Here is a 9,933-nt window from a genome sequence, read left to right on the forward strand (position 1 = left end):
ATAATTGCTTTACAATGGTGTGTTAGTTTCTGCTTTATAACAAAGTGGATCAGCTATATATATACATATATCCCCATATCTCCTCCCTCTTGCATCTCCCTCCCTATTTATTTATTTTTAAATTGAAGTATAGTTGATTTACAACGTGTTTCAGGTGTATAGCACAGTGATTCAGGTATATATCCATCTATCTGTGTATCTATGTATCTATGTATCTGTCTGTCTATCCTTTTTCAGATTCTTTTCCCTTATAGGTTAGCTTGGTCTTGTTTCTTGAAGGGAAAATGCTAAAATGACTTGCTGTGATGTTTGGAAGCAGCCCTCTGCTTAACTTGTGTCCCTCCAGCAGGTCGTGGTTTGGGAAGGCCACCACGTCCTCTTGGTCCATCTTTGTCTCCTGTGTTTGCAGAGCGCAGCGAACAGGGTCAGGAACCCACGCTGACTCTTTAATGGGGAAGTATTTAAAAGCTGGAGCTGAGGGCTTCCCTGGTGGCGCAGTGGTTGAGGGTCCGCCTGCCGGTGCGGGGGACGCGGGTTCATGCCCCGTTCCGGGAGGGTCCCGAGTGCCGCGGAGCGGCTGGGCCTCTGAGCCGTGGCCGCTGGGCCTGCGCGTCCGGAGCCTGTGCTCCGCGGAGGGAGGGGCCGCGGCGGTGGGAGGCCCGCGTACCGCAAAAAAAAAGAAAAAAAAGCTGGAGCTGTGCTCTGCTGTCCCCTAGCGGGTCTCTGCATGGGACCCTGTGGTTAGCTGGGTCCGGGGTGCTTTGGGCCTGGCCCCCAGGCCGCCAGCCATTCCGGCACCAGCACCTCTTGCTGGGCTTCCGGCAGCTCGGAGCCTTCTGCTGGGAGAGCTTTGTTTGTCATTGCTCGACAGCCGGGAACCTGAAGTGGCGGGCGAGGCACGGACCTGCAAGGTGGCTGCGTGTCCCCGTTGCCGTCCTCCAGGCTGTCATCCTAAATCGCTGTGCACCTGCTAACGACTTGCTGAGGCATCACCTTGCGTTTGGAGCAGCTGCGTTAATTACATCCTCACAGCCGTCCCCTGCGCCCACCACTCCTGGCAGCTTCCTTTGCTTTAAATTAATAGACCAAATTAGAGGGAAGTGGGGAGGGTGTCCCTGGAGGCCAGATGCCCTCTGCTCCTCGGAGGCCTATGATGACTTTTGTTAAGGACCAGGAAGTGCAGTCCGTAAGGCGGTCCCTGGAGGGCGTTTGGGCGCCCGGGAGGCCACATGAATGAAGGTGGCTCCTCTGAGCTGGGAGGGCCCTGCCTGTGCTCGTCTTCTTTGGCACCTCGTGCCCTCGTGGGCGACGGGGAGGAGGGGCTGAGCGATTGTCCCACCTGCTGGCAATTATCGTCCATCCAGAAAATAAGACCTTAGTGACACACCTGAAAGCCTGGAAACAAAGCTCATCTACAGAGTCTTTGCATGTGTTTTGTCATCTCTAAATACCCCGAAAGGTAGACCAACAAGGGCAGAGCAGGTCCAGGACCCAGAGCCCTCCTGCCAGGCCCCTCCTTTTACCGCATCCCTGCCTCCGGCTGTAAGGACAGGCAGCCGAGTCTGTGGCTTGAGCTGCGGAGGGCAGTTAACTTCCCTGAGCTGTTTTCATCATCTGAAAAATGGGAACACGGAGCCTGCCTCTTGGGTCTGCTGTGAAACGTAAACCCTCAAACTTCATTACTTCTCTCTGCTTCCGTGCCTGCTGTCTGCTTCCTGCCCTGTGCCCAGCCTCAAGCTTATTCCTGGCACACGCTAGGTGTTTGGTACATATTTGCTGAGCAAGTGAAAGTGACAGTGATTTGCACAATGGTAGCTAAGGACACCCCACCCCTTATCTTCCTGAATCCCTGCCCCCTTGCCTCCCCTCCCCTGCCCTCCACTGTAGCTGTAACTGTAGGGCCAGAGGTGATGGCCAGGGTGTTAGGATCCCTCAGTTGGTGGGTGGCCTGGAGGGGTGAGCAGTACAAGCCTGGTTTGAGAAGCATAAGAAAGGCTTTGCCTCCCTACTTTTTCACCTCAGTTGCTTGGGTTTCATCTGGATTAGCAGGTTTTTTAGGAGCCTCCCAGGAAGTCACACACTCTTGAGTTCACTGGCTTGGGTAGCCATAACCCTGAAGGTCAAGTCCTTTCCGATTGGCTGCTGCAGCATGCTTCGCAGGCCAGCAGGGTAAGCGGCGGTGGTGTCCCCGTTTGTTTCTGAATAAGACATTATTCCCAAGAAGTCACCAAGTGTGAAAATGTGTGTTATCTTGCTAATGGGACACTAATGAAATACTAAAGTGCATCTCTCTTCCTGTCAGTTTCCTGGGAGCCACTCGATCCTCTTGATTCTAGTCTATCTTTACATAAAGAGCCCCAGGGAATTAACATTTCTTATACTTTTCAAAATAACCTTGGTATTTCTGCTGCCGCAGTGGAGAAGTTCGTAATTTCCCCTTGGTGACCGGCTGGGTTGAGGCGCTCTCCCTCTGCAGGGGGTGCCCTACCTGGAGGGGGGGGGGTCCCTTTGGTCAGTCCTCCCAGCACCTGTCCTCCTGGCTGACAGCTTCTCCCAGCTCCCTTGTGGTCCCCACTGTCTCCCTCTCAGCAGAAGACTTGACCCCAGTGTGCAGGGGATACTCTGTTGTAGCCACTCTGGGCTGAGCCAGGCCACTGCCAGTTGCCATACATGGGTCACAGAATACTTCCCACTACCCAGTCAGGCAGCTGGGGAGGCGTTTCTGTTCCCACTTTGCAGGGAAGGCAGCTTGGGCTCCATGAGGTTAAGTGGCCTGCCCAAAGGTACCCCGCTGGTAAGTCAGAGGCAGGATTTGAACCCAGCCCACGCCCTGTAACGCCAGCGCTGGGCTGCTTTCCCCAGCAACCCCGTCCAGCTACAGGTGTGACCTAGCCAGGTTGCCGTCAGTGTGCCATGACCTTGAGTGAGTCACGTTATCTATGCTTCAGTTCCCCCTCTCTGAAAGGACCTAAGTGCCATCCTTCCTTCTCTATGTGTGAACGTTCCTGGGGACAGAGGCCATGGAGGAGGGGTTGGACTTCTGGGGCCAGTTTCTCCCCCTGGCCTCTAGATTGGAGCCCTCATCTTTGCTCTGGCCACCACATCCTCTGGCTCAGATGCTTGGGGAGGTTGAGTCCCCTACACCCCCCACCTGTGAGTCCCACACAGCTGGACACTGGCTCCATCAGGTTGCTCACTGCACTGCTGGGGAGCCTTTGGGTCCCCCCAGAGCCACTTGCCTTTGGGGTTCCCCACACCCCCATCCTTGTTGGGGTGCCCTCCCCAGCACAGTGCAGTCATGGCAAGGGAGGCATTCTGCTTGATCCCTGGGAGTTTTTGGCCAGGTGCTGGCCCCTGCCTAGAGTACCTTGCTCCTCCCTCACCCCACTTAGCTTCTTCCAGCAGAGACTCAGGTCAGCTTCTTCCTGGAAGCTTCCACTAACTGTTTCCTACCCTGAATGCTGTTCTTTCTCTTCCTGAGTGTTTTTAAGTTGCTTTATGGATGAGCATTTCTGTGTGAGCCCCTCAAACTGTGCTGTGCTGGGCTCCGCACTCCATGCTGGAGACCAAGCTGAGGAACGTGCAGAGGAGGGAGATGTGGGGAGGGGACCGGGAGAGACTCGCAGAGGAGGTGGCATGGATTTTGGTTCTGAAGGCAGAGTAGGATGTTTGAGAGGTAAAGGGGGGCCCTTCCTAGGGGAAGGAATAGCACAAATGCAGGCATGGGAGCAGGCAAAGATGGATTTGGAGGCAAATGAATAGTCCGTTTTGTCTGGAGCACAGGATTCGTGTCAGCGTCTCGAGAGGGGGCAAAGACCCTGCACTAGGGCAAGGGTCTCTGTCAAATGGTCTAAACTGCCTGTGGGGGTGCTGAGCATAATCACACTTGATCATTTCTGAGGGATTCTGGTTGCTGCCTGCCTCCCCCAGTTGAATGTAGGTTGCAAGAAGGCAGGGCTTTTCCACTGTTGTGCCTCTGGTGTTAGGACAGCACCTGATAGATATATTTAACGAGTACTGAATTCTCAAGTAAATGAATGTGCACTTGAATTAAGGCAGAGCAATTCACACACAGAGCTACTAGCTATGATGGCCTAGCTAGTGGCCATCCATGGCCATTTATCGTGGCCTCTGGCCAGTGGTACTAGTTGTAGGCCACATGGGGTGCTCTCAGTCTCTTCTCAGTGCCTGGTCCCAGGCAGACCCATAGGGAGGGTGGCACAGGTGCATGGTTGGGTCACAGACCTTTCCCTCTTTGAAATGCAGCCCGCTTAGGCCTGGCTTGCGGAAGTCGGGGCTTTTAGTTCAGGAGGTCTGAGGAAATGGGGAGCCCCTGTTAGCCAGGGAGGTGCCAGGAGCCACCAACTCTGGGGCCAGCGTTCTGCTGTTTTCTCTCCCCTCCTCAGGAACACATTCTTGTCTCCATCCCACCAGCTTTGTTTTTTGAAGAAAAATTAAGTCTTATTTATTTTTAAAACCAAACCACTAGGGAAATGTGTCACAGTCTTGAAACAGCAAACAGACAGGCTATGTTATCAAGTAATAAGTTGGTAAAAACGCAACAAGGTCCTTAATAAAACGATAAGGTGCCTGAACTGCGGCAAGAACAACGCATGTCGCACAAGTGGTATTTGGTAACGGGGGGCTGTCCCGTGTTTTGCTCTAAAGGAGTCACAGCTCGCCCCTGAGTTGCTGACTTTTTCTCCTTTGACCTTCGTGTTGCCAAGGGATTGTTTCAACAGAGCTCTGTTATTACAGGGCACAAAGTAAGCAATACTGGGTTTAGGCTTTCATTCTATTTTGTTTTATGGAAACCAGATTTTTCCAAAGCCAGTACTTCATAACTCTCTTAATTAATAAGCAGCTAACAATTCCTCTTTCGCTGTTCATTCCTGAATACTAGCATACAGCACAGTCAAAAATCCCCTTTCCCTTCAAGTGTGAGTGTCACTGCAAGATTGTCTTGTCACTCGGCTGACTCTGCTGCAGACAGCCTCAGGGCTCATCATGGCTGCCAGTTAGAGGGGAGGTTTGCTTCCCCTACCAATGTGATAGCGCTTCTTATATTTTTGCAGGGTCTCCAGGCTGAAAGATGTCATGTGTGAGAATTTTAAGAAATGCGCAGGCACATCCTGACGGCCAGAAATGAATATCCGCAAGGACCCTTTCAGTTTTTATCCAAACTACCTCTCCCAACTCTACGTCTTAAAGTAGCTTCATGCCCTTGTATATAAAACAGAACCACGCGAAACAAATCCCCAGAGGCCCCCTTTCCCCTTCTAAATTAGTGACCCTCCTGGATTTTGTTTTACTTCCAGTTTGTGGAACATGTTGTAGTGATCTTTCTGGCAAACAGGAGGCTGGCAACGAACAGAAACAGCTCTCCTCACACCCCACCAGCTCATAGGCGGGTCAGGTGAACCTGCCAGCCTGCTGGTATCTGTGTACTAAGAGAATCTGGTACCTTGGAGGGCTCTGGTTTGGTGCAAGGGAGACTCCCTGTTGCCGGGATAAGCCCTGGCCACGTGAAGTTCAGCCTCACAGAAACTCTCCTGTGCTATCTCTGACCCAAAGCTTAGCACCAGTTTCTTTCACTTCCTAGGATTCACACACAAAGAACCAGTGTCCAGAGGCAAGTGACATAGGCCTTAAACTTGCTGCCATCCTTAATTTCCTCATTCATAAACTTTCCTTAGAAAACCCAAATCCCCGTTCCTCTTTTTAAATAGATTCCTGCCTTCAGCCCCGATGGCCAGTAGCAGACAGCTATTTCCCAATGGACGAGAGAGACTCCTTCATCTTCTTGGTCATGGTTGGGATGAGGTTCACTTGGCCATCCACACACTTGGTCACTCAACTCTCCAGCTGCCGCTTCACCTGAAGCTCTTTTCTCCCCGCATCTATTGAATCTCTGGCTTTGTCGTTGCAGTGTATAGTGTATAGTGCATAGGGCCAGGCGGTCCTGGAACTTCTCCAACTCGCAGGTCACCAGGGCCTGGGCTTGAGCCAGAGGTGCACGGCAGCGCTCAATGCGCTGGTGCACTTGCTGCATGGATGCCTGGCCATCCTCACAACAGCCGGTGCTGCACCGGAATGTGAGGCCCTGCATCTTCCGGATGTTCTCTCTCCAGACTCTTCACCACAGAGTCCGCCGCCTCCTGCACCCGGAGCTGCTGCAGCTCTGCCATGGCGACCCCGCGCAGCTCCCTGCCGCAACGGCGCCCACATGCTCACCAGCTTTTTATCTTAATTTACGAGCCTGCTGTAGCACCAATGAAGACATACTGTACTGCCTGGGAAAAAAACCACAGCCGAATTCTATTTCTGTACGATTCAAAGGCACGCCTTTGGCTGGAGCTGCTTCAGAAATAAGAAAAGTAGGAGACACAGCCCTGCTCGGGCTTGCTGGACTTGTCAGGGACCCTCGTCCTGGCCGTCTCCTATTGGCCTTGGGCTTCATTAAGCCTTCTGATTTATTTTTGTAGTCACTATTTTTTGAAAAAAGTAAAGCTGCCTTAATGGAAACTTTTAAAATCCAGGAGCTTTGGATTCCTCTACTTTGTCAGGCAAAAGTGGATTCATTTAGGTAGTTTTATCCACAAAAATGCACGTATTTATGAAGGTTTCAAAAATTAGCTTTTTCACTTCTTTTACTCCAGGAACCTAAAAACCAGACTTGGAAGATAATTTTTGTAGTGGGGTATGTGCATTCAGTCAACTAGGAAATGTAGCGGTTTTCGAAGGTCTCAGAATTTCTGCATCTCATAATTCCTTTGTCCGGTCCTCTTGGGGACTTGCTCCTGAGTTCTTTTCCTGCCCAGCCTCCTGATTCGGAGGTGAGGTGTCCCTGTGACTGCAGTTTGAGAAGTTTCACAAGAAGGTGAGGAGTGGCCGGAGGAGGGGGGATGGGGAGAATAGAGCTGAGCGAGCCTTGCTTTTCAAGATGGGGGAGCCCAGCGCAGCCTGGATAGAGAGGGAGGGCTGGACTTCCTTTGCTGGAGGCAGGTCCACGGGCAGAGCCTGGGGGCAAGAGGAGGTGGTGTGCCGTGGAGGGCGTGAGGGCCCACGTGGTGAATGAGCCAGAGGCAGCCATGGGCCTCTGGCCTTCCCCTCCAGCAGCTGTGGCCACTGGCATGGTGGGAGACGCTGGTCTGGGGAGGAGGATAGAGTCAGTGATGTTCACGGTCGCTGAGGAAGCGAACAGGCAGCCCTGCTGCTGACCAAGCCTTTCTCTGAGGTCGGGGTCTGGAGGCGGGGTAGCCCTCCACCTTACAAACAAGCGTCTGGTCCCAGCATCATGCCACTCCCAGACGCCGGCGTGGGACCGGTGCCCCCCTCCCCACCCCGGTCTGTGGCCGGTTGCTCTCTGGTGGGTCCCTCACGCTGGGTGTGGGCAGTGGAGCCCCCAAGTCTCCAGGACACGTCCTGTGAACGCCTTCCTGTTCCCAGGCCCAGCTGCCTCGGAGCTGACCACGCTGCCTGGGAAGGGGTCGAGAAGGGGGCCGGGGTACACAGTGTGTCTGCGTTCTTCCTCTGTGCTTTCTCCTGCCACCGGGTGGGAATCCCCAGGACAGCAGAAATCTCCGGGTGTCTCCCTGGCTGGGGCTCCCCCACCTGTCAGCACAGAGCCAGGCCTTTCCCAGGCATCGCAAAGTAGAAAGCGCATCTGTTTTCCAAGAAAGGACGCTGAGAGAGATGGCCAAATTGAGTTAGGAGTGCCAGGAATCCAGACCCACGAGTTCCTGTAAGGCCCGCCTTACCTCTGAATTACAGCTGCTTTCCGCGTTTCTGCAGGGAAACCGAGCCGCTCTCCCCGTGGCATTTACAACGGCTTGATTTACAGGCCCGCATGCTCGCTGCACACTGCACATCCATTCTCTCTCCGTCTTTAAACTTTTAAGCCTTTGCCTTATGAATGAGGCGGCTGATTTTCTAGGTTCCCTGGGCTTTTTATATGAGGTCTTTTTCTTTCTTCTCTGCTGGTTTCTCCATAAACATGTTCTGAACACCTACTCTGTGCAAGACCTGTGACGGGCTCCCCAGGGGTCCAGAAACGAACTTGTCAGAGTTCTGGGCCTCAAGGACTTTGCATTCAAGGGCGGGTGGGAGGGAAGATGCCCGACATGCAGAGAGGTTCCCTACTCGGTGTCCCCACTGAGCAACCCTGTAACGGACGCTTATTCTGCGCTGACGCCGTGTGAAGTGCTCGGGCCTAGTGCTGATGGCCAGGACCGACGAGGACCCCGAGCTCACCCCGTGGGGAGGGGGCGGTGTGTCAGGGGGTAGGAGGACAGGATCACAGACCACTCCTGGAGCCCACAGCAAAGCCCGTGTGGTCTGGAGGGCGGGGGTCAGGGATCGCAGGTGAAGGGGGCAGGGGAGAGGGAATTGTTCCAGGCAGGTGGAGTTGCCCCGTGAAGATGTGGCATCCAGAGAGAGCACGGCGTGTCCGAGAAACCGCCCGAAGTCCAGAGAGTGTGTAGCGTGGAGCGAGGCAGAGGTCGGGGTGCTGGAGCTGTCTCCGCCCCAGGCGGAGCGGAGCCCAGACGGCGGTGGCCAGCGTGTGTGACGAGCGTGGGGAGACACCGGGGGGGCCCGGGCCGGGCGGCTGATGCGATTTCTGTTGCTCGGAGGAAGGGCCACGGTGGCAAGACCGCACGTGAGGAAAACTGTTCAGAGACCCTGAACTTGCTGTCATTAATCTCAGTGACAACTGGGCCAGAGTGGGAGAGAAGTGACAGGTTCGAGACGTTGTTAAGGAGAGGACTCTGTAGGACTTGGTCATCAGTCCGACCTGGAGGGTGAGGGCCGGAGGGGAGCCAGCACAGCTCCAGGGCTTCTGTCTTGGCCTGCTGGGCTGGAGGAGGTCGCGTTCACTGCCACGTGGGACCCCGGGGTGTACGGAAGCCTGCGGTTCGAGGCCCCTAGGAGACACCCGCGGGCAGTAGGATCTGTGAGTGTAAAGCTCAGAATCAAGGAGGGCCTGGGAAATACAGCTTCGGGAGTGAGCAGCAGCTACAGCCCGGGGAGTAGATAGAAACCCCCAAGGGGCGCAGTGGAGTGAGAGGGAAGGAGAGCCTCAGGGAGCCCCCTAGAGACACAGCATTTAAGGGGAGACAGAGGGAGAACCGCCAAGCAGTAGCAGCGAGGCCTTCTCAAGGGGGACGTTTGCACGCCTTCTTTGGTGCAGGACAATGGCAGGACCTCAGAGACCCTGGGGCCCTGGGAGAAGACGCGGGTCACTGGACCAAGTGGCCCAGCAGGACCACAGCAGAGAAGCAGGGAGGAGCTCGGTCTGCCTGGGACCTAGGTTGGTGGGGCTGCGTCAGACCCAGCACCTGGGGGCCCAGACCCCCTGAGCCCCTGGGCCCTGCTTCCCTGCCTCTAACTTTCCTGCTGTGGCGAAGGCCTTCCCAGCTCCTCTTTGCAAAGAATTATGCACTTCTTGACTGGAGCTCATGGAGCAGCCCTGACGCCGAAGAGAGAAAACATGTTTGAGGAAGAGGAGCCTTTCCCCCAGTCCTGAGCTGGCCGCTTCTTGACGAGAAGACTGCTTTTTTAATCTAAAAGAACTTTACATTTACGCTTGACTGAAGCACAGGCCACATTTGTCCTGGGAGCCAATGGGAAGCCGGGGTTTGGGTAATCTATGCGAGGCCCCTTAGCTTCCCTGCATCCATCATCCCAAGTGACAGAATTTACATCATTAATCATTGGTGGCAATAGAAAAGTCATTGGAATAGAATGTTGTCACAGGATAAATATCTCCCAATTGCATATAAATGTCTCAGCTTTACTGTACTGTTTGTGCTCGAGAAATACCGTGGTGGCTTCAAAATGGTATTTATGTGGCATCAGGAAGCCATCAACACCAGCCTGTCCTGCCCACACCCTCTCCCAAGGAAGCCTGGACTCCCCCCAGGGGCCTCAGCC

At 54.2% G+C, this 9,933-nt stretch overlaps 1 pseudogene; it reads right to left on the reverse strand.

The window, feature by feature from the left end:
- Positions 1-5,766: 5,766 nt before the first annotated feature.
- On the reverse strand, positions 5,767-6,188 carry LOC114891418 (annotated as a pseudogene).
- Between the last annotated feature and the right edge of the window lie 3,745 nt (positions 6,189-9,933).

The sequence above is a fragment of the Monodon monoceros genome, unplaced genomic scaffold, assembly GCF_005190385.1.
Source record: "Monodon monoceros isolate NGI ecotype Baffin Bay Population unplaced genomic scaffold, NGI_Narwhal_1 Contig7640_ctg1, whole genome shotgun sequence".
NCBI lineage: Eukaryota > Metazoa > Chordata > Mammalia > Artiodactyla > Monodontidae > Monodon > Monodon monoceros.